The sequence below is a fragment of the Triturus cristatus genome, chromosome 3_2 (assembly GCF_964204655.1).
Source record: "Triturus cristatus chromosome 3_2, aTriCri1.1, whole genome shotgun sequence".
NCBI classification, from domain to species: Eukaryota; Metazoa; Chordata; class Amphibia; order Caudata; family Salamandridae; genus Triturus; species Triturus cristatus.
Window position 1 is genome coordinate 798,707,310 of NC_140584.1, and position 26,132 is coordinate 798,733,441.

Sequence of the window (26,132 nt, forward strand, 5' to 3'; positions counted from 1 at the left end):
GATAGTGTCGTACGCAGACGACACACAGCTTGTGGTCACCTTGGCTCAGAATTCGGCATCAGCTGCTAGTAGCTTTGCAGACCGTCTGAAAGATCTAGCCGGGTGGATGACAGATAACTGCCTGACACTAAATGTCAATAAGACGGAAATATTGAAAGTCGGGAAAACTCCATCCATCTGGTCTTCGGCCTGGTGGCCAACAAGTTTAGGACAGGTCCCCAACCCTAAGACTAAGGTAAAGAACTTGTATGGATAGACTCCAAACTTTCCTTTGAGACTCAGATCAAGAGAGTTGCAGGCAGGTGTTTCGGAATCCTCAGAATATTAAGGAAAACCCTAGACATTTTACCTCTGGCGGTGAGGAAAACCCTGACCCATGCACTCGTCACAGCGAGATTAGATTATGGAAATCTGATGTATTTAGGTGCGACCAAAAAGGGACTCCAGAAGTTGCCATCCGTTCAGAACGCAGCAGCCCGCTTGGTTTTAAATCTGCGATGACGAACATCCTCGAAGATTGCACTGGATACATTACAATGGTTGCCTATCCAGAAACAAATTACATTCAAGGCATTATGCATTGGTCATCGAATCTTGCAGGGCAGATGCCCCATGTACCTGCATAAACTTATGATTCCCTACAATACAGAAAGGCAGTTGAGATCCACCGAGACCCATCTGGTGACAGGCCCGAGGATAAGGAAAGCACAAATGGGGGCCTGTTCTTTTGGCTACTTGGCTGCAAAAAGTTGGAACTCCCTACCCCTGTCCCTCCGGGAAGAACCATCAGAGAGACTCTTCCGTAAAAGATTAAAAACGTGGCTCTTTATCCAATATGGAGGGATTGTGCATGAATTTGTGAGTTACTGATTCCCGGAGTTGCAGTGAGTACAAATAGCGCGGGACACACCAGTGGGTATAACCAGGCGCTCTACAAATGCAGAAATATCAAATATCAATAGTACTTGCCTTTGTAGCCTATTGGCCTTGCCAATGTTTTTTTAGTAATACTGTATAGCATCCCTAATGTAGCACAGCATGGCTAATGAAGAAACAAAAAACAAAGTTGGAATAGTATGGCCGATGCGGTCGCATCATGTTTTAGGAACATGCCTTCAAAATGACACTTGCAATTTTTTCTTTTCATACACCGATCTAAGTTGGATCAGTGAATTCAAAAACGAAAGTACTATTTTTTTGTTCAAAGCATGTGGGCAGAAACAACATGAAGAGGGCAGGTAGGGAAAGTAACATATGCTGCAAGTGCGGAAAGCAACACAGAGGGCGCAGGTGGGGAAGCAACACAGAGGACAGCGGAGAAATACATGACACAGGCAAGAGAGCAATAAGGAGCACTTGGGGAAAGAGAAGCAAAAAGGCGAGAGAGAGAGAGAGCAACTTGGAGCAGGGAGGCACATGAGCGAGAAAGTGAGAAGCACATGAGGGTGAAGGCAAGCGTGACGCAGATGAGACTTGGAGGAGAAGCGCACAGGTCTGAGCGCAAAACAAAGCACGGCGGAGGGAAGAAGAGAAGAACACAAGGGAGACAGTTGGACAACACATGCACTCTGATGTAGTGTTTAATTAAAAATACAAATGTAGAGCCAGAAAAGTAAGCAGTGAAGGACACAAGTAATGAGGCCATGATCCAAAGGTGGGCAAACACAAGAATGGGAAGGCAAACTCACACAATCTAACAAATAATAAAAAGCAAACAAAGAGAGTGACAATAAAGCCAATCAATGATAAACAATGGCAGGGCTCCAAGCCCACTGTCAGCTGACAATAGGACTTTTCGCAGACTGACAGCTTGGGCTCTCTGGTAGGAGAGACGCAAAACCTACTAAGTAAAATGCCCAATGACAAGACTCACATTTGCATTAAAATCGTTGTTGAACTGTTTCTCCCGGAAATGCAGTGTGACTCGTGATTCAAGAACTTAGACGAAGGTTGTGGCTCGTGACCATTCTCCCATACCAAGAGCTAAGCTTGTTGACTTACAAACAATGAATACCTCTCTTATTTCAGCAGCTCGACCTCTCTGCAGCCTTGCTTTCTCCTTTTCCGTCTAACCAAACAAACGCGCACGCACAGGCGGCATGTCCAATTGCCTAAGAATCAGGAAAAAAGGAGATAAGTGAAATACACACTCCGCACCAGGCCTCAGACAGCGATGCACAGGAAACGGAGGCGCATGGGCGGCAGATTACTGCCCGCTCAGATCAATGTGGCGCGCTCCTCGGCAGCTTCCGGTACAGCTGCAGGCAGCACGCTCCCGCCGACGGCATGACCAGGCCAAACAGGCCCAAGTGATAACAGAGCAATATGTAAGCAAATTGACGAACACTGTCACCGCTTGCGAGGGGGTGAAAGCAGGAGGGAAACCAGCGCTTTTACTGACTCAACAAGCACTGCTTTCATTGCCAGAGGAAACCAATAACAGTGGTTTGTTTTCTTGAGGGGAGATAGGGAGGACAAAGGCCGGAAGTGCTCTGGTCTTCCTGCTTTCAGGGAAGTTCTCAGGGAAAGGTCAAGTGTGCACACTGGTATTTAACAAGATAAGTAAAAGACACAGAAGACAGGGACTTTTCGAGCGAGTGAACGAAAAATATAATTTCCCTTTAAGTGCTTAACTAACCAGGAACTCCATAACTTGTCCCCAAAAATGTGTTGCAAAATCATATATTAAATGTGAACGACTAACTCCCAACGTTATATGGTTCTGATGTAAAAACTGTTTCTGTGACACGCTGCCTAAAATTTTTAAAAAAGAAGAAATTCATGTACAGCCTCGTGATGCGTGTACTGAACAGCTAAATAAGAAACAGAACTATCAAATATATGATTAAAAGCATCTTTTTGTTCTGGCCAGCCGGTAAAGTTTTCATGAGTAACTGGCCCATTATGTTTTGTTTCACTTTTTGTTTTAGGTCTGTATATGAACAAAAAACGTAACATCTTCCTCAATAGGACTTCAAAATCAACAAGTAATAACCACATACTTCCTCCATTATCATTTTCAATCCAACTAACAGACTCGCATGTCCACCGCTCAAATTAACTAGTATGTCCCTTATACTAATTCACCACTAATCCTTTCTGGGTTTCGGAGCAGCGTGCTACTCGCAGAAAAGAGCTGTGATGCCTCATCAGCGGTAGGAAGCACTATATAAATACAATTACAATTACACAGCATTACACATTTCAAAAGTCCATTACATTTGATCCCATATGAGGCACACAGACTAGCATGGAAAGGGCACTAGACATGAGTAAAGATTCTCCCAAAGACAAAACCTCTCTGTTTCACAGTAGAACCAATACTGTCAGCAGGGCAAATGTTGTGCCTGTACGAGGCCAACCCGGCAGTTTGAAATCTTGACTAATGCCCACAGAAGAGCACATTTACAAGATGAGATTCATCGTAAATAATGAGCAATTAACAAGTGTATAAATTCGGATTAAACTTTAGAACACTAAATCTTACAAGAAGATTGTGTTTTGTGCTGTGCATGGGAGGGCAGACGCGAAATAAGAGACTGATATATTTTCCGTAGTCCTTTAGGAATGTCTGTACATTGCAAAAAGATTCTCACAGTCATTTGCGTTTCTTAAAGACAACAAGCAAAACATTCTTAGTTCTTAATGGGAAGGAGAACATCCATGTATGTAGAAAGATAAAAATGTTTTAACTCAAGTACTTTTGCCGATATTTTAACAAGTTTATAAGGTCTTGGGGGGAGCCACACACCTTAATAAATCAAGATGGTGAAGACCTCTGCAAGCTCCATTAAGCAAGATGGGTCTTTAATATTGCTTGCCCCACCTCACTCCAGAGGGCGTAAGTGCCTTGTTTCACCTTCCTCTCGTCGTAGGCACAAATATATGAGAGAAGTGGGGTGAGCAAGGTATAGTATTCAGTATGTTTTAATGTATTCCATGTTTTATGGTGATGTCATCTTGTTATGCTGTAGAATGGTTCGGGGCAGAGGATTCCACGAGAGGCAGTTGCTCCATGGTGGCGAAGGAGGAATCACGCCCATCTTGCATGTCTGTTAATGAAGATGTACCTTGCCTTTACATCTGTGTGGAGGTGTCACTTGAACATTTTGGCGACGATCGCCAGACACCACATGTGACAAGGAGGCAAGACGGAGGCATGAATTCTGTCGGTGTTTCGCTGTGTACAGCAGCCATTCTGTGCGCTTCAGCTTCGCTACGTGGTTCGACAGTGAAATTACCCCAAGACGCAGTGAGTAAGAGGTGCCGGTCAAACACTGCGAGTGTGAAAGCCTTTCCTGTTTTTCAATAGACATTATAACCCAGGCACGTATGTCTTCAACAATAAACTACTCGTTTGATGGAGAGGTTGCCACTTGTAGCTTTAACTTACTCTTTGTGGAAGATTCCACGGGGGTGGGCCATACCCATCCTGCAGCGAAACAGACGGTGGGGGAGTGAGCTGTCCACACAGCTCCACGCTGTTGAACAAGAGGACTGTCATGCCCGTGTGACTCCTTAGAGGAAAGTTGCCTCGTTGTGCAAGCGAGTTTCGCGTGGTGAAGGGAAGGAATGCCGCGCCCCTAGTGGCACGTCAGAGGACAGGTTACCTTGCTCAAGAGGCCTCTCGTATTATGAAAGAAAGTTTGCACGCCCCTTGTGGAAGTCAGAAGAATAGCACTTAGTTGTCACATCTGTCTTTTGTCTGTTGAGTTCAGCTTCAAGAAAGGTTTTGAATTCGATTATTTGCCAGCCCTTCTTGGCAGTTTCCTCAATTGTTATTCCATCCCCATTTCTTGCACAACCTGGTCAACCATCCATTCAGTGGGAGGAGTGGATTGATATTTTTGATAATGACATTGTAGCTCTGAATGGGTTGGAATTTACTCCAGAGAGGATGGAAATATTGGCGTTGGGCACCATGGGAAAGGAGGCTCATTGTATATTCAAATACTTGCCACAGATGTTGGGTTGTGACAATCAGCCTGATGGGGACGTTTTCAAAGAGGCCAAGTTGTGGTTGGAGAAAAGTTTCGCCATGGAGGAGAACATTGTGATAGTTCGGTATGAGTTTTATACCAGACCTAAAAAAGCTGGCGAATCATTAGATGAATTTGTCTCAGGTTTGCGTGAATTGTCTATAAGGTGTAAATGACCAAATAACAAATGAATTGATCAGGGACCAACTGATCGCCCAGTGCCATAGTAAAAAAACACAAGAACGCCGTTGGGCTGCAAAAAAACGAACCTTGAAGGATGCTATCTCCATTGCCAAGGTGGTGGAGGAGTCGAGGACACGACTAAAGGCACCATCGGCAAGTACGATTCCAGAACACAGAATGATGTTTGAGCTAAGGGCTGTTCCAGGTGTGGGAGCGAATACCATGCCAGTGATTCCAGGTGGTGCTTTGCTTCAAACAAAGTGTGCAGACGATGTGGGCGTAAGGGTCACTATGACCGTGCGTGCAACAACTGTACCAATTCCCACATAGCGGTTGCAGAGGAATTCAGCCTGGATGGTGATAATGAAGATCGTGTGCTGATGGTCCTTCTTGGAAGTGGAGAAAGTGACAGTAGAGTTCAACCAAAAGCCTTGTTTCAGATTCTTGGCAGGTAAGTGAAACTGATGGTGAACTCTGGTTCATTATACACAATAGTGCCGAAGTGGATGGGGCAGAAAGAGTGGCCACTTGTTTCTCTCTTACCTAAAGACATTAATCCGAGGGGTTATCAGGGAGAGAGAATTGATGTGTTAGGTTATTTTTCATCTCCTTTTGAGTTCAAATTAAGGCAGGTTGTGGGGAAAATCTACGTGGCTGAAGATGGACCATCTGTAACGCCCTGAACGTCTCAGGATCGTTTAACAGACACGATAATGAGAACGCAACCACTTGTGAAGGTTTAGTTATTTTAATGAAGGCAAAAATAATACAAGGAATAAACAAAGGTTATAGTCACTGGAATCCTCCAGGCTAAGTACGTTACCAGCCCACAGCACGGATGGCCCTAACCGTCCTCTGCATATACGCCGATCCCGGCGTATGCCAACAGAGGGCAGAAATGAAATGGCCGACAATGCCAATCGGTAGGCTGTGAGGGGCACGAAGAGTGTTGGGGAGAATCGAGGAGTCAGGGAAACACCCAGCCAGGGTCTCTACCTGAAGGGAGCAGCCGCTCAACCTCTTCCTCAGACTGCACCGGGACGCGGAGTCACCTCCTGGTGATGCGTCACCGATACCCCAATCACAAGCAAAGAAGACTGAACCGAGAGCAGCCGCTCGATCGATCCTGTGGACTTCCGAGTCTGTAACGCGGCAAACACCTCCTGGTGTGCGTTACAGCTGGCAGTCCCTGTATTTCTGGTCGGGCTGGGAGTTACGACTCCAACCAGCAAAAGCGCCACTGCGCTTTGACTCAGCCGAGTCAAAAAGCGAAGCTCAATGGTTATCCGGTAGAGCTTCCGGGTCCTTCACAGGTGACGATGGGGCAAGACACGGCCCAGGGAGTAACGACTCGACCTACCTCCGTTCTTGCCTTACTGGAGCACCACTCCGGAACACTGCTCTTCACTAAGCAGGTACGTCGGTTGTAAACACAATATCCGACAGCGTTGTACCTCCCGGTTCCTCCCTTTATAGGGCGTTGTTTTCCTTGAGTTATGTAACAGCTCTCCTGTTTACATAAGGGCGTGTTTTCCTTGAGTTATGTAACAGCTCTCCTGTTTACATAAGGGCGTGTTTTCCTTGAGTTATGTAACAGCTCTCCTGTTTTACATAAGGGCGTGTTTTCCTTGAGTTATGTAACAGCTCTCCTGTTTACATAACCTCTCAACCGCTAAGCATCCTGGGAGATGTAGTCCGTTTTCGCTGGTTACCGTTTTCCTCCCCTCGCATGACAGGAATTCTTGACACCATCATATTGGGAGAGGAGCATCAATTTTCACATTGTTATTGATCTTTATGCACCTGGTCAGGTGTTGTGTGTGTTTGATGTTACTACTGAACAAGTTTTGGGTGAGATGGAAGATGTTTTTAGTGAAAAGCTGGGGGAACTGAGGGGTACACTCATAAAATTGTGTTGGAGGAGGGTACCATCCCAGTTAAGCACAAATTGAGGACAGTGCCAGTAATTGTGTGGGATGAGGTAAATAAAATGTTAGAGGACATGCTCAGAGAAGGAGTCATCGAGCCTGTTAAGGCCTCTGAATGGGTCTCGCCTGTAGTAATTGCCAAGAAGCTTAGGTTCTGTGTGGACCTTCGTAGCTTAAACCAGCATGTGGTAACAGACACATTTCCACTCCCCTATATTAACAAGTTTTTGCTATTGCTAAAAGATGGTAAGTACTTTTCTAAACTTCATTTCAAAAGTGCTTACCACCAGATTAAGTTACATGAGGATTCTAGAAACCTTACAACTTTTATCACCATGGAGGGTACCTTTCGCTTCACAAGAATGCTCTTTGGGTTGTACTCGGCGGTGAGCGTTTTTCAACTGATCATGTCCGAGGTTTTCAGGGGATTAGAAAATGTAAAAAAAAAAATTCAGGACGATATCCTAGTTTTTGGTGGGTCTATCCAAGAACACAACAACACCTTGAGGGGGCTGTCTGGTGCGGGCCTAACCATAAGGAATGATAAGTGTAGGTTTCTAGTGGTGGAAATAGAATACCTTGGACATACCTTATCGGGGCAGGCTGTCCGTTCCAAAATTGACTTGTTGGAGGCTATAAGAGCTGCACCTATTCCATGTGATAAAGACCAGTTGCGATCATTCATGGGTTTGATCATGTACTATGCCAAAATTGTGAACAATTTTGCAGGGAAAAGAGAAGTTCTCAGAATGTCGTTGTGGAAGGGGTGTGCATTTGTTTGGAGCAATATTCAGCAGAAAGCATTTCATTTGATAAGAAAGGGCATTTGAGATGCAGATATTCTTGCACCATTTGACACTCAACTTACAACATTTTTGACTGTTGATGCCTGTGCCGTGGCTTGGGGGCAGCATTGTCCCAGGTATTTGCGGACTCTGAAGAAACAGTAGCTTTCACATTGCGCTCGTTGACAGAATGTGAGAGCAACTATTCGGTCATAGAGCGTGAAGCTCTGGCAGCAGACTGGTCAGTCGTGCACTTTAGGACCTTTTTATGGGGTATAAATGTTTGTATTCGTACAGACCATAAACCCTTAGTCGAGGTTTTGAGTCCTGGTGGAGCTGGTAAGGGCTCGGCTAGGTTGGCCAGACTAGCTTCCAGCCTTCAGGAGTATCGATACTGTGTTGCGCACATACCATGGTGGAAGAATGTGCAGGCTGACTACCTGTCTCGTTTGTCTTTGACAGAGTCAAGGGAAAATGGTCATAGTGTTTCTGCTTGGGTTCAGGATGGTGTTGAGGCTTCGTTGGGGGATGTAGAATAGTGCATTGGTAGTTCATTCTCAGCAGATTAGTGGCACAGGTTTATGGATCAGGATTTAGTCCTTAGGAGTGTGGAGCGTGTGGTGGTGCGGGTGAGCGGAGGGAGAGCATAGTGGCTCCTTCTGTTAGACCTTTTGGGAAGGGTCTGGGTGAGTTGCGCGTGAACAACTCAGAAGTCCTTATGAGGACGACAAATTTGTGCCACCAGAAGGTTTGAGGTGCAAAATCATTAAATTGGTGCATAAGGGTCACCATGGCTAAACTATGACAAAGAAACGGGTGAGAGAAACGTTTTGGTGGCCATGTCTGGATGACCAGATCACATCGTGGGTAATGGATTGTGAAGTGTGTAGGGACAGCGAAAAAAGGCTGAAGACTGGTGTTCAGGCAGCTCAAGGGCACATCGAGGAGTCGGGTGCACCTTGGCGTATGGTATGCTTAGATTTTTTTGGGTCTATGCATATGCTGGAGGAGGGGGATCAGGAATGCAATGGTTTTGATGGATGTACATTCAAAATGGATGATTGTCAGATTTATGCCTGATGTGACCACTAGAAGGACGGTGGATTTGCTGAAGGATATTTTTCAAGAGGACGGGTTGCCTCGTGTACTTATTACTGACAATGGTACGCAATTTGTCTTGCATGAAATGAAGTAATTTCTATATAAGTGTGGTATTACTCACCATCACAGAGCACTTTATAACCCCCAAGCCAATGGCATGGTAGAGCGGGCTAACCGCTTAGTGAAGGGTACCATATCCATGGCTATTCAGAGTGGGAAGGATGTCAAAGTAATGGTGGATGATATGGTGTGGGCTCATCGTACTACGGCTCACAGTGTGACAGGGTATTCTCTGTTTGAAAAAATGCATGGAAGGAAGCCAGATACTAAATTGATCCCTGCATGGCTAACAAGTTCTGGTCATGAGATAAATGGAGGAGAAGGTGTAAGGGTTGGTGGTAAAGGTGTGTGTTCTGGGTCAAAATCAAGCATGGCAGGCCATGCAAAGGTTTATGTAAGTTCTAGGGCCCATTAAAGGTAAAAATATTTTTTTTAAAAGTGTTTGAAAGTTATGTGCTTCTGGACAACGGTAACAAATGGAAAAAGCGCAAAGTAGCGTTGTGTCAGAAAGGGGAGATTGTGGACAATAAAGTGATCAGGCATCATTGTGCCGGGTCGCATATCGGTCTGAATGGGTTCATGTTGATGATGAGTTGGTCAGCAATAAGGATGGTGCCAGGGGTGAACTTGAAGAGCGTGGCACTGGTGAAGGTCATGTTCCCTGTCACAGTGGCCTTTCTCCTCATATGAGGGGGGCGGGGGGAGGTCAGAGGAAGTATCTCACCTAGGTTTCACAGAGCCCCTCGCTATTTGGAGGATTATGTGCAAACATGGTGAAGGTAGCTCACTCAGTGGAGGCCCACTTATTATATTGTTTTATGCATTGTATTTTTCTGTTTTTTTGCTTAGAGTACCCATTTGCTTTTAGGGCATGTCCATTGTTCTTTGTGTTGCTTCATTGTTTTTGCATTTATCACTCTTTATTTTCTCCGTTTTGTTTTTTGATCTCTCCTGTTGGGTAGAAGGAGGGGGGTAGTATTCAGTATGTTTTAATGTAATCCATGTTTTACTGTGATGTCATCTGGTTACGCTGTAGAATGGTTCGGGATTGAGGATTCCAGGGGAGGCAGTTGCTCCGTGGCTGGTGAAGGAGGAATCAGGCCCGTCTTGCACGGCTGTCATTAAAGATGTACCTTGCCTTTACATCTGTGTGGAGGTGTCACTTGAACAGAAGGTCAGTGGGAAAAGACAAACAATTGAGCAAACGGAGGGTTAGAGGGGGGCTAGGTATCAGCTTGGTGGCATTATTCCCTGCCCACATCTCATGCCAAGCTCCCAGAACTTTGCAAAAAAGGTCAAAAGGATGGTGGATAGGACGGCGGAAAGAGGTCAGCTGGCAGAGGTGAAGCAAATGGGTCTTATTAATTTATTAACTTTTTTAGATAGAATTATCCTTTTAAAGGTATCACATCTAACAGCTCAGAGTGGTGTATTGACATTCTCTCTGTATAAATGTATCACGTCATGACTGAGGGTACAACTGAACTATCTTAAATGTAACCTTCAGTGACGCAACTGACTTAGAATTACATCAAAACAGCAAGCCTAGATAAAGCAGATGGTGTTTTGATTTAGTATAGTGCAGAAACAGAGGGACAATTTTTAGGGATGCATTCGCACACATATACCTGCATCAGAGGACACAGGTTAACACATATTAACACCTATAGGCGCCTCTGTACACAGGCAAAATATATATATATATATATATATATATATATATATATACATGAGCAGACATGTTAGATGGTTAGATTCGAGGGTCTTAGTATATTGATAAATGTTTTCATGAGTTTGGCTGAGTGCACATATCTATAAAGGAAGAGTAGGGATCTAAGATCGTGTTCATGAAGTGGGGATTACACAAATACATTTCACACATTTCACTTTCTTAGGTACCCGGGAGATTACGTGATTTGCTCAGAATCATACAATGCTGGAGCCTAGTGCTACACCTCATAGCACATGTGGGAGGACAAATCGTTCAGATGTTAAGCATTTGGATTCTAGCAGCTGGCACAAGGAGGAAAAAAGGACTCAATTCTAGCTGCGAAAATACTCCTACTTCGAGAATTCTGGGGGGACAGAGTTGGTGGCCTCTGGAAAAATATCACAGGAGAGAGCAGTGATGTAGAAACAGAAGAAGTGGGGAAGCAAGTGATCTCCATTATGGGTAGATTGCCCATAAGTGACTGAGAGCGAATCTAGTACCTGATAGCTACAAGGCAGATATTTTTATCTGAAGATGGATTGTGATGGAGGGAAGGAACAAAACATTTTAATGCTTATCGGAGCACGTTCACGCTTAAAAGGAACAGTGTCATGGCTCATATGGAAGCACTTTGGAAGATGGCCAACTCAATTACTCCACTGCCCCATGGCACACACAATCAAAACTACCAATGGATCATGCAAAACCCTCCACAGAATCTTCACCAGGCTCATGACCAGAAAGTGTAAGAAGAAGATGAGATGCCAGGCCTTCACCTGCTACACACTTAGTGGGATTGAAACTCGACCCTGGTCTGAATGTGTTAGACTAAATCACGTGCTCACTTGTGAACTGAAGTATTCTCACCTTCCCTGTGCAGTGCAATTAACTTCTGCAAACCTCACTTCTCTATCTTGTCCATACACCCCCACTCTTCTGCTTCCTCCCCACACCCTTCTCAGGGCCTTCTCAGAGGTGGATGAGCACCAGCCGCGCATGCCCTTGTGAGATCATAGATCAGACCCCAGCGAGACAGGCACCCTTCACATGCGAGTGTGAGAGACAAAGCCCAGGTTTCTGCCCCTAAGGCACAACAGCGAATTGGCTTGCCTTATGTTACCTCTGCTGACCTTACCTCTGCTGATCTCCCTCCTCCATGCACAACCAATACTTTTCTTGGATACTAGAGACCATTTTTTTCTAGTTTATGGAATGAGTCATTATCCTGACCTTTTGAATTTCCTACCATCATAACTTCCACTTTCATTTTTAGTGGTAAGTGAAATTTCACGTGAAAAAGAGACAATGAGGTGATACGAGATTTAACCTGCTTCCGTTATTTTGGCTAGGACAGCAGCATTGCACCAAATTGGAGGGCCTCAATTTGTTCAGTTCTTCTCTGACCTGTGAGCATTGTGAAAATGATGCTTGTATATGCTTCTACAAGTTAACTTGCCATCCAAGCTCCTTTGTCAGGTCTATTCCCATTTTCCTCATCCCCTAAACTCTGCTCTCACGTCTAGCCAGAGGTCTTTGCACGAAGCCAATACTAGCCAATGTGTGGCATTCCTTGCCTTGGACTGCTCCTAATTCAAGGAATCTGAATGCTGGCTCCAGCCATCAGTGTGTTTTGTTTGAGTCTACTAGACAATGAGGCTTTAATATGCTCTGAAAGAGCAAGAGTTGCTGTCAATGCTGGCTTGACCTCTGGGCATGTGGGGGCAGCCATCTCAGGCACGATTCAGTTGTACATCATTATTATTCGCTGAAACTTAAAATGCAATTCTATTATCTCAATTGCATTTAGAAAGCAACTTCAAACACTAATGCCTCTAGCACTACCTTTTGCACCACTTTGCAATCATATAAACATTTAATTAAAATGAAAGGGTGACCTATTTTAGAGCAAGGTTAAACAGTCTACAATTAGTGGCCTTTTCAGCATAAAAATAGAATTAAATGCTCACCAGAACCAGAATACAAGTGGCCTATGTTAATGTTTAACAAGTAGATAGCTAAACGGCATCTACTTCCAAATATATAACTTTTTAGCAACCTCAGGGGGAATATTCCCCAAAATCCGAGTGATCTTTAAATATGTGCACTACAAAACAAAAAAATGCAACCATTTCTAAACAAAAATATGCACGCTGTTCTTTGAGCCCCAGCCCTACGATCACAAGCACGCCATTGGCTGGTGAAATCTTGTCTTAAAAAAGGCCACAGTCGAAAGTAACAACTGATCTGTCAGATACTCATTCGAGTCTCTCCAAAACTCATCAGCAAGCCAAGAAACAACACTCTACTGACAACCAATGCTACTCCATCATAGACTGAAGACTCTGGAAGGCTCCGCCTCTGTGCGATCTCTTAATCTTCCTGCAGCTACTCCTGACAAAAATCACCCTAGAGTTCCTGAGATGTCTAAATCCCGTTGAGACTTTGCCTATTCCTACAGAGCTCCTGTACAGTACGTGTTCCTCTTTTTATTCTTTATTTTCAATTCATTGCACCTTTTAATGTAAACAAGTTAATTAACGCTATGCAGCACAAGGTATGTTGGAGCACTATAAATAAATTAGCACTTAATAAACAAGGACTTCTGTTTACACAAAGAAAAGAGACACCATAAAAGAGCCTCTAAAAGTACAAACAGCGCATGCTTCATTTCTCCAAGTTTACAATAAATGTTTCACACACCCTGCTCCGTCCCTCTGGAAGGTCCCCCAGCTTGATGTGCTCACAAGGACTGCGTTTTAAAACTACAACGAGGAGTAACAGCAGTATTGGACTTCCATCTTCTTTTGGGGCATGTGCTGTTTTGTGCATACAGTCTGCGCAAGTGTCCCCAGCCCCACCCTGATCCGCTGCTGCGCTTTTACTTTAATAACGAGGCGGGTTTACTATCATAAGGAAGCGTTTTTCTTCCAAATATTTCCAGACCATATCCATCAGATTTCTCTCCATCCATACTATAAATCCACAAAGGGGATGGGGATGCGTACTTAAATAGGGTAGAGAAACTTCTGAATACTTCACAAGAAGATAGATCCATCTTCACATATCCATTTTACTTAGAAAACAGCACAGGAGCGGAGACTTGTTTAGGGGAATGAGTTAAGGACATTGCTGGCCTTAGCAGGCTGGGTCTGAAATGCAACCTTCTGATGCAAATGCATACCACACCACATTGATTTGAAATTTGTGCAACAAATTATCATTTTGTGAAATTCTTTACTGTATGACGCCTTGTCCTGCAGAGTGTAGCAGGAACCCAGAGACACACATGCTTAGGAAGAACTCTATTATTGTTGCCATTGATATGGACTGCATCTGAAATATGGAAATTTTGATTCTGATCAATACATGTTTCTGGTTCACGCCGCAGTAGTAACACACACTCTTACAAACCTTATTCAGTGTTTGCGGATTCACTATATTATACTTGCGTTCGAATACTCAAAAAAGAAAATCAGATGTATTCCAAAACATGGACCCGATTTTCCTACATTGATTAAGTAGCTTGAGAGATTTCAGAATTCAACTATCAAGTCATGTATCTTTTCTATTACAAAATCCCAGTGGCGGATGCCTCGGAACGGGGGTGGTGAGGCAGGGGAGGGAAATGGATAAAAAGCGTCATGATTGGGCTGAGCGTCACATTTGCAGCTTAGGCAGTGTCTGGGCATGTTCTCCATCGGGCTGTGCCATACAGCAAGGTGGACCACATGCTAAGTGCGCATGACTCTTTTGGACCGACCAAACAGTTATGCGCACTTAGTGATTGCAAACCACTCCTCACTCTGCTCAGGCGAGTTCAGCCTCACCCCGCCTGACCAGGCTCCAGGCCTGCACAGAAAAATAAAATGATAATAACCTCTTGTTATTATCAATTTATTTTTGCACTGCTCAAATAGCAAGGGGGTGAGCGCCTCTCCGTACTAGCGGAGGAGCCACCACTGCAAAATCCTGATACGAAGTCAGTACCACCAATTTCTATCGCTACTGCTCAACTGTAATAAAAAATGGAACACTAAGAAGAGAGACAAATTATTTCCACAATATGCCCTCCAAGATTGCCCCATTATAAGGCCAGAGGCTACAAACTTGATGAGTCCTTTGGCAAATAACAATATGTCTGAGCTTGATTTATACTCATTGCAGCTGACAGTTTGCCACATATGGTCCCAAAACACTTTAATTTGTTAAAGAACTAATCTCAAATATTGAGTGACTGCTCACAAATACGTCCACTCAATCGGGATGTTGAGATGCATTATCAAAGTCAAAAAACACAAAACAAATCTACATTCTAAAATATATATCTGTTGAGTAGAAACTCTTGTCAGCCCATATGACTTAATAAAAGTGTGAGAGCAAGATTTTATAAAAATGTTGATATCACTATTTAGAAAATACAGTTTTTAGAATGGCCGTATTACGGTGTTGCTGGATTGATGCTAAGAGCATTGCTTTACTTCTATTAGACTGCTTCCAGTTTTTATTTCCTTGTTCTGAACTTTATGGAGGTGCCTGACTCCACTTCTACAGTCTGATACAGGCTTTGACTGTTGTTTTTAATTTGATTATTTAAATTTTTTCACTTTTTCTTTAGTTTTTTAAAATTGTATTTTATTTCCCAGTATACACCACGTCTTCTGGGAAGCCTGAACCCAGCGTAAGGGTTGCTGGAGCTTGGTTATGTGAAGTTTCTTTGGCTCAATCACCTTTCTAGAACGAGCGCTGACTCTGGCTCTTCTCATTGGCCATTTTCCGGCCACGCCCCATGCAGTTTTGAAATTTGAACGCAGCCCACTTCCATGTAGTGGCTGTATTACGGTGTTGCTGATTGATGCTAAAAGCATTGTTTTACGCCCATCAGACTTTCTAGTTTTTACTTCTGTGTATGCCAAGTTTGCTCTGAAGTTTATGGAGGTGCCTGGCTCCACTTCTACAGTATGATACAGGCTTTGCCAGTTTCTTTTAATTTTTTTATTTAAATGTATTCACTTTTCCTTTAAGATTTTATTTGCCAGTATGCACCGCGTCTTCAGGGGAGCCTGAACCCTGAATAGGGGTTGCTGGACCCTGGTTTCATGGAGTTTCTTTGGCCTTTCTAGAACGAGCGCTGGCTCAAATTCCCCTCCTTGGCTACTTCCCGGCTACGCCTCATGCTGGCTTTGAAATTCGAACACATACCGCATTCGCACAGCGGCCCTATTACAGTGTTGTTGGATTGATGCTAAAAGCATTGTTATACATGTATCAGACTATTTCCATTTTTTATTTCCTTGTATGCAGATTTTGCTCAGAACCTTATGGAGGTGCCTGGCTCCACTCCTACAGTCTGATACAAGCTTTGCCTGTTTCTTTAAATTTTTTCACTTTTCCTGTAGTTAAGATTTTATTTCCCACTATGCACCACGTCTTCGGGGGAGCCTGAGCCCAGTGTAGAGGTTGCTGGACCCTGGTTTTGTGGCGTTTCTTTTGTCTAATCACCATTCTACAACAAGCGCTGACTCGCGCTCCTCTCATTAGCTACTTCCTGGCCCCGGCCTCATGGCGGCTTTGAAATTCGAACACAGACCACGTCCGTGCAGCAGACGTGCCCAAAGCAAGCCCGTCTGCACCCATCCGTGGCCGGACAGCAGCCTGTGCCAGGACCCCTGGACAATTTTTTAGCTTTTCAAGGGAGTCGCTGCTGCGATATAATCCAGATGGTAAGATGCCTTCCTGTAACCATTTTAACTTTAATTTAATGGACACAAACTATCCATGTGCAAATTGTAATTTCACTTGCTCACTTGAACCTATTCGTGGTAAAACAATATACACTAGGACCAGCGGTTTGCCGAGCTCTCATGGCAGACCATCTGTTGGTCTAAACTGTGCCCTGTTAAACACCAGATCTACAAATAAGCACAAATTTGAGAGGTTCAACTATTTGGATTCTCATAGCCCTGATATCTGTTTTTTTACTGAGACATGGGCAGACAAATTTTCAGACCTAGATTTTGTACCTGCTCTACCCGCAGGGAGATGTAAGTTATAGACTAGACAGGTTAGGCAAATGAGGGGAGGGGGTCGGACAGTAATTAATAAAGATAACATTGACATTAAATGTGAACCCTTAGCGATCACCGACGCAGAAGCTCTGACTTTAAACTGTAAAATAGAACACAATTAAAGGTTTTATGGGTTACTGATTTATCGGCTGTTTGGCCCTAGACTTACATTTTTGGAAGCTATTGGTGAAAATAGTATTCATTATGGTGATTACACAATTTTGAGAGATCTAAACGTTCATTTAGAGAGTGTAAGTCACAGACTCAAGAATGTTAATTGACCAAATGGCTAACTTTGGCCTCCATCTATTGATAAAAGCCCAGACTCATTCTGCAAGCGATTAAGAGTATTCTTCCGGTCACATGGTCTGATCATTTGATGATTAAGTTCATCATCTCAGTTTCTTCTCCTCAAACAGAATGAGATGGGTAGAGGTGCCGATAATAGGGTTCGAGCCTGGAACAAGATGGATAAGACAGAGCTAGCATCCATCTTGAATTCATCTCCTCCAATAATGACCAGAGAAGTGAATGTATTAGCGGAAAACTTTCACCTTGGAACAAAGGTTGGAGTCAATAAACTGTCTCCCCCTAGAGTGGTTAAAAGCCATAGTTCCCACCCCACAGCTGGATGGTACTCTTTCAAACTTAAGGAACTCAAAAGAGCCTGCAGGAGACAGAAGAAAATCTGGAGGATGAGTTATTCTCCAGATGAGAAAGGAAAATATAGGAGGCTTTGATCAACTTGCAAAGTAGAAATAAAAATCGAAAAAACCTTTTTTTTTATAGACAACATTAAAACAGCAAGAAACTCCTCAAAGAAATTATTTTGAACAGTGCAGATACTCTCTCATCCTCTGGACACTATTTCCATAATTTCCAAGCAAGATTTCTGCAACAATCTAGCAAATTAAAAAAAAAAATACGTAGAAGCGGTACATAAGGCTTTTAAGGGAGGAAAGGGGGATGTGTCAATTCAGCATCTGAAGTCACTGACACAAATAAGAAGATCTCTTCTCTGAGTGTTTTTCCATTTGTTTCAAAGGAGAATGTGGTCCAGCTGATTTCACAGAGTAAATCGGGGGCCCCTATTGAACCCTGTTGTTTGAGCATCTTTCATAAGTTGGCTACTATCTTAGCTCCTCCTCTTGCAGTTCTTTTGAATAAGGTAATAGATGTGGGCATCTTTCCTGACAAATGGAAAAAAGCGTCTATTCTCCCTTTGATGAATAAATCCACTTTAGATCAAGCGGAAGAGAAGAATTACCGCCCTATATCAAGACTTTCAGTTCCAGCAAACATTTGGGAAAGACACATAAATGTGGCTCTTTCTAATTTCTTGAGCAGAATGGGATTCTCAATAGAACCCAATCAGCATCAGAAAATCACATTGCACGGATTCTGCTCTGTTGGTGGCAACGGAGGAGATTTGTGGAATCCTGGATAGTGGGGGAAAGGCTGTGGTGGCTCTTTTGGGCCTATCTGTGGCCTTTGACACTGTGAGTCCTCTGGTCCTGATCCAATGATTAATAGAGATCTGGATTGAAGGACCTGCCCTTAAGCTTATGACATCTTCTCTTCGTAACAGAATACAGTCAGTCACTTTTGGAGATTTCAGTTCCAACCCCTTTTCTTTGCCGTGTGGGGTCCTGCAAGGGTCCTTGTTAAACCCCACACTGTCCAATATCTATGTGGCCCTCTTTGGCTGCATTTATTAGATCTTTTGGCTTCAGTACATTATCTTATGCGGATGACACGCAAATTGCGTTCTCTATTCTCTTAAATGTAGATGAGATAGCCAGTGGATTTAAAAACTGTATTGTGGCTATTGTTAAATGAATGGAAAGCCAATGTTTGAAATTGAACTTTGACAAGATGGAGGTGCTTCTCTTTGGATCGGGCTGGTTATTCTGGAACTCTTCTTGGTGGCCCTCTATGTTGGGTCCTCTACCCTCACCAGTCACCAGAGTAAAATATCTTGGTGTGATTTTTCATTCCAAATTAACATTTAAAGATCGGATAAATCAATTGATTTCTTTGTTTCTAAATTCCGAAAACGTTAACAAAAGTTTTACCATTCATTTTCACAAATCTTCAGACAACAGTGGTGGTGTCTTTGGTATTATCTTGGCTAGACTACTGTAACATCGTCTATCTGGGTATTCAACAAAGACTGTTGAAAAAGCTTCAGAGGCTGCAATTTGCTGCAGTCAGGCGCCTGAAAAATCTTAGTAAATATGAATATGCCAGCAAAGAGCTCAAAAAGCTTCATTGTTTGCCAATTAAGAACAGAGTTGCTTTTTGAGCGCTCCGCCTGGCTCATAAAGCCCTGCATGGAATAGGCCCGGATTAACTAAAGGACAAAATGTTATGATACACTCCCAGTAGCTACCTGGGATCAGCTTCTTCGAAGACCATGCCAGTACTCTAGATTCGTAAAGTTTCTTGGGGTGGCAGAAGCTTTGTACATGCTACTGTCTTGTTATGGAATAAAATGCCTTTGCAACTTAGGTCCCAGCTCAACCCGATGAGTTTGAAAAAAGCAGCTAAAAACGTAGCTATTCTCATGCTGAAGCCTTGATTTTCTTTTTGTTCTCATTTATACCGTATTATAGCCGCTAACACAGAGACTCCTTCGGGAATTTGTTGCGCTTTATAAATACTAATCTAATTGAACAAAAATAAAAAATTCTGTATTATTATAATAATTTTTTTAAATGAAATAATTGTTAGATTTAACGAAACATGACCAGTGTTAGAAATACAGTCTAAAACAACAGAATTATATTAATCTATTAAGGCATAATAATGCTGCTTAAAACAGAGCAGAGCCTCTCCTGCTCAGCAGTCTTGCTGTTTTTAACGTGCCTTACTTACAACAGCACTTCTGTCGTTTTTATGGATGAGAGCAGTGACAAGCATTAGCAAAGCCAATAAGTCTAGCCTTTGGGGCCTATTGGCTTTGCCAGTGATTTTAGTCATGTGGCACAGCATCCCCAATACTGTGCTGCATGGAGGAAGACCTAAAATAAAAAGCTTTTGAAGCATTGGCTCTCATTTTGTATGCGTGTACATGATGCACGGGGGAGCCTACAGCATGAAACAGCCATTTTATTTTCTTTGTTGTTACTGATCCGAGTTGAATCTAAATCTAAGAAGGAAAGAATAGATAAGTAATATGGGGTCCATGGGGTAGATGCAACACGGGGCGTGTTTGGAGAATGGGTTTTTAAAGTGGGTGGGTAGAAGCTACATGGGACAGAAGCAACACGGGTGCAGGTTGGATGAAAAAGCAAAACAGGGGCGTGGGAGGAAGTAACATGGGAGGTGTGGGCAGGGGGATCTAATGGAAATTGGTGGGGAGGAAGCACATGGTGCGAGAGAGGCAAGGGGACAGAAGCACACGGGGGAGACCGCAGAAAAAACAGAGAGCTTTAACAAAACAAAAAAAATTGCACCTAAAAAAGCGAGCAGTGAAAGGACACATGAATACAAGTATTCTCCGGAGCAGGACAAACAAGAAGAGGGAGGAAAGTCCACACAGCTAAAGAAGAAGAAGCAAGCACATTAGAATGACAATTAAGTCAACTAATAACAAGCAGCAGAGGGCTCTGCGCCCATTGTAAGATAACAATATGTCTCTCAAAAGACAGTGTTTGTGCCATCTTAGGGGAGAACCAGAAGAGAGTTGCAACCTCTTTATCTATTTTGAAATTTCAGTTGTTGCTAAGTACTCCTGCATTTGAGTCTTAATAACAATGATTCCCTAATTTAGAACACAATATTACATTCTAAAAAAACATTTCTCTGTAAGTGTTGTAGTGTTGAATTAGTAATGGACTTAATCTAATTGTTCTCATCTCTTTTGGTTGTGTTAGAAGACGTTCTCTAATATTTTCACTCATATGAGTTCCTGGTGTGTTGAAATGCAAACAGCTATTTACAAAGTTTAACTAAAATATAATCAGGAACTTCCAAGTGCCTCTAGGACTTGAATCCTGTCTTTTAAGACGGAAGTCACTGGCTTCAGAGCCTTACACAATATTTGACAGGCATAACACGCTTGATGTGCAGTTAGGCAAGTCATTTTTTAGTGTATTTAATAAAACTCATGCTGGCAGAGCTCTGAGATTGATCCTCATTTCTATATTTATATTCAGAATTTCTATCATATAGCATCAACATTTTCATCAAACACCAACCACGGTTTTCAGGGTGCTTTCATCATAGTAAGAGATACACCCACAGCTGAAATTACTTAAAATTAATAGAGCTAGGAAAGAAAGTTATTAAAAGGCACTGTTAGGCCTAGGGGCAAACAGTGGTGGCTCCTCCACTAAGATGGAGGAGCATCGCCCAATTTCTTTTCAGCAGTGCAAAAAAGGAAAAATAAAATGTAAAGGATCAGGCGTATCTGCATATGTGTAAATCAACATGGTGACATTCCCACATGTGTCCCGCAGGTTACACACCAATATGTGTGCTGTGTACCCAACTTGAGGAAGTAGCTGATACGCTACCTGTATGAAGGATTTGGGCTGTGACCCTTGTGTGATAGTCATTGTGGTCAAATTCGAACCTGTGACCTGCAGCTTACACACCGATCTCTGTGGGCCGCGGTGCACTTGTGGAGCTGCCCAGCCACACACGTGAAAGAATCTAGCTGGGCTCTATATGTGTGAGCCAGCATGGAGACAATCGGCTCTGTGACGTCCAAGTTAAACCCCACTCTCAGTGGTGTGTGTTGCACTGGGTTGTAGGGTGGTCACTAAGATTGGGGGGGGGGGGCTGAACTTCAGATTTCCCGACAATCACACTAGCATATCTTATGGAAATACATTATATGAGAAGCAGGGCATGAGGGGGGCTTAAGGGGCAATGCCTATTGTTAGGAGTGCATAAAAGCAATATTTTTCAAAGTAACCAACATTGTTTAAGACCTTCAAAACAAAGATGGGAGAGCGAGTTTGTGTTTTCATTGTTTGTGTGTAAAAGAAAATCCCAGGTCAATTCCTACACCAGCCTGACCAAACCCAACTGAAAGATCTTGTTGTACCCAACTATTTACTACACAATACATTTTTTAAGGAGGGGGGTGTAATACCCCAAACACCCCCCCCGCCCCTGAAGCTACACCCCTGGTGTTGCGCTTTCAGATACTACCCATATGAAAGCATGGCAATGAAAGAAGCGCACTGCTGAGCATCAGCTGCGGCACCAGTATCCCAGTTGTGGTACAATCGCATTACTATGCCTATTTTAAAAATCCCGTCAAGCCACAATTTATGGCATTCCATGGCCTTTGCCTCACTTGTTCATTTTTATGAAAATTAAATATATTCACGGTCCGCTCTATAAATCAGAGATGATATAGCTGCGGTGACAAAGACATTGAGTTATGCGCGGAACGGCACATGCACAAAAGTCACAGCCCAGGAACAGCCAATGAATCTTTCTCCATGCATGGCACTGGCTCTATCACAGAGGGCTTCACACTGGGCGATGCCCCCTCCCCTCCTTGCCCCCTCCCCCCCGAGGGTGCCTGAATTGATCTCAAGGGAGTTGCGCATCTGAACAAGAGGTGCATTTATTATGCTGTTGGAAACAGGGACACACATCATGCTTAAAACAGTGCTGTTTTTTATTGGAAAAAAAACAGACAGACTGACAGTGAGCCTCTCTGTTATGGGACATCAGTGGCATCTTTTGTCACTCATATCCTGGTTGGAAGTAGGTGTCAAAGTGGGGCGGGGTGCAGTGATAGAGGGCTCCAAATAACCCTCAAAGGCCTGTTCTCAATTTCTGTTAAAGGATAATTTTACACTTTATGGGGTCTAGGCTGCTATTAGCATGGCAGCAATCATGTATTTTACTAAATTTATAATAGAGATATCAGAACCTATCAGCAATGTTGTTTGAATTTCTAAATATGCTCAGAGCTGTACATTTTATAAAATATTTATGATAAAATATGTTTGTCATTCTGGGGAACCAGGTGACTTAGTTCACGATGGGGAAGGAGGGGGAGGGGCATTAATGAGTTTGCAGACCATTGCTCTATCAATAGCTTTCCCAATTACTCCTGTGGGGACGCAATGCCAAAGGGTAACTCTTCAAATGAATAAGTACCAGAGCACAAGTCCAAAACAAGAAGTGGTGGCACTAACCAAGTTAGGCAGTATACAAGTGACATCATGGTGCGCGACATCACGGTATCACAGGAAGTGAAATAACAACCTATGGCCTCAAAGGAAGTGACATCACAAGAATTGACATCAGTTCATAACACTTCACACAAATGATGAGATTTAACAAATGAGATTTTGCGCTTGGGTTGTGCCAAAAAAGTCATGCAAAACTGAAACAAAATGTGGGTCTCAATTTATGCATTCATTTTTTTTAAACTCTGCCACAAAGAAGTTGGCAACAAGGAGAAACATAGCAGGAAATCTATTCTGCTTAATTGGCTGCAAAGTCTGCATTTTAAAACATCTTACGGGACTAAGGCACCTGCTGCAGAGATCTTTGTGTGTCAGGTAAATCCCGGAGTACAATAATAATGGTAAGATATCTTTGGAGGGTAACGCATTTGCTGGAGAGACCTGTTTTTTCTCCCAGACCCAGTTTTGACTCAAAGTAGTGTAGATGGTTAATGTGTCTCCTGCAAAGCACATCATCTAATGTGCAGATGACAGATTTTTATTTTATGTAGATAGGGGAGTTGCTGCTTTTAACACAGATAATATATAATGTAATATAGCAGAGTAAGCTATGAAGGACATTTGACTCCTACACCTTGTAACCCTCACTGTCTTATGTAACACTTATTTTACATTGATTTACACATTGTAAGACACCCTTACACCCTGCAATGGGAAGAGTAGCACTACAAAAGAAATAAAACAAATAGTAGTATTTAAATTATTATTTGTGTAAATACTGGAACAGACAAACTCATCTGAAATTCTTACAGTACATCCACATCTCTTATATATAGGAACTAAACAACATAAAAAGCAAGCCTCTTAAGTATTTGTGAAGTGATACCAACAAGCTGTGAGCCTTTGTTTCCCCTCCACTGCATTTGCATCTAGATGTGAGGCTCAGATAGCTCCAGCCAGGATACTCGAAGAAAAAGAGGCCGGATGGCCCCTTAAATTTGGCCTTTGTTATGGGCCCAGCTGGAGTCTGAAATATTAACACCCCCTTGCAGCATGTAGGTTACTGCTCGAAATGAAAGCAGACATGGTGCAGGCGCTGCTGAATGTGGCTCAAAATGACACAGGAACAAGTTAAGCACATTTCAGTGGAGCCTACTTCTTGCAGGATGGATGCCGTGTACCCCGACTTGTGCCCTAACGGGTAGCAATCTACAATGCAATTGCTACCTTCGGTTCATCCACATCCTACTCTTAAAATCTGGGTGACAAAACAGCTCACAGAACAACAACACACACTCACTGTACACTTCCGATCTAGGAGCCAATACCCGCCTCTAAGCACATTTTATTAAAAGAACAAGCAGGTCAAGCATAATTGTCTGGATTGTGAGCCAGCACTTGGAAAAGCAGAAAGTATACACCACCACGGCATTTAACACTCAGGATACTTGTTGTGATAAAAAGTCATGTAAGTACAGGATTATATCCAAAATCATATTAAAAGTTTAAAGAAGAGAATTGAGTTAATCTTTATATTAGAATGTAAGGGTATAAATGGTGACTTGAAGCCAACCAAGCTCGCACAGGCTGTAGCAGTGCTTAATTTGAGCCAGTGGTTTCCAATGCTGGGCATCAGCATTTAATTGTCAACACCGGCGCTTGTGATAGTCTGCCACAACATGGTGCTGTCTGGCTAATTTAGAGATGACCACAACAACAATTACTTATTAATTCAATATACGTTAACAATTAATATCACCTGCCGCCCAGGCCATTCTTATACATTTTGGGGCCTGAATTAGTTCGAATTGTCACACTTGTAGGAGTGTGATGATTAGTAGTTGTGTTGTTACTATCATAGGCAGAATGGCATGTGCAATGTGTGGTACAAGCTGCAGTGGCCTACTGACGAGAGCCTAGGCCCTTATTTTGTTTTCTTACAAATTAAGCACTGGGCCTCACACTCAGAATAGCACAGAAAGGAAATAAAGGTTAGTGGCGGCTCGGAGATCGTGACCAATGCAGATGCCTAACTCTACCTTTGCATCTAACCTAGAGGGCCAACCCTCTAACTAGTGTCTTGGGGCCATGAATAATAATAATATAAACAGCAGGTCTCCCTTTACCAGGCAGTGATGGTAAAGGTGCATGCTAGCAAGAGGATACCGCCAAGTGCCATGTGCCTATCAACACCAAAGCAGGTTGTTATACTTAAGGGGGATCAAGATGTACCCCACAGAGAGAATTCAAAGGTTGCAGGTGTTACTTTATGCTGGTATTTGTTTCCTGAACTAGATTGTTCCTGGTGTGGAATCCAGCCGGATCTTTGCTAGACTGCTGTTCCCAATGTTTTGGACATCTGAGGGAGAAGTCTCCTTTTTTCGTCCTCGCACTGGACTGTTTATTCTCTAGCCTGGTGATGTAAAGGATGCATGTGTTGCACTGATCATCCCCAAAGGCCCCCAAATACACTCACAGAGAACAGGACAACATGGAGGGTGAATTTGACTATGAAGTACCAGAAAGGCCAAGAACAAGAGAGAAAATATCCACCTTGTCATCAAGCAGCATGTTGATGCTAAAGAAGACGACTTCTCTATAAGAAGAGAAAAATAAGAGATAAGAGGTGCACTGCAGACACCTCATCTGAAAAAACAAAAACTATACTACGAAACTATGAATATTTTCTATTTTTTTTTTTTTTAAACATTTTATTATACTTAATAAAGTAATACAAGACAAAAAAAAAGCTTGGTACATTCGCTAGTGCATTTGTCATATTAGTCCTCTGCAGGTCTATTACACAGGTAAAGCAATGCCACAAAGTATCGTAAATTACATATTAGGATGTAGCTAGAGAAAACTTCCGGAGCGTCGATCCCGGCTACTGTTATGCCCCCTCACTGGACCTATCGAGTTAATCGCTCAGATCAGGATCCGAGTCTGGTGCTGGGGGGGCGCAGATGTTGCCCCGAAATGCATTCCACCTACCCCACACCCGTTCCCATTTTTTGGGACACCCTCTGTGTATAAAAACTGCTTTTTCGGCCACCATGGAACTATCCATGTCTTGACACCATCGTCTCCGCTGGGGGACTGCCAGTACACCCCAGTGCTGTGCAATATTGCGTTTTGCATGATCCCCAGAGTCGCCCAGTC

General features: G+C 43.1%; 1 protein-coding gene across 1 annotated transcript in view; it reads right to left on the reverse strand.

Annotated features, from left to right (window-relative positions):
* The window catches only part of PARD3B (par-3 family cell polarity regulator beta), a 2,086,630-nt gene that overhangs the window by 1,164,562 nt on the left and 895,936 nt on the right, over positions 1-26,132 (reverse strand). The window lies entirely within an intron of this gene.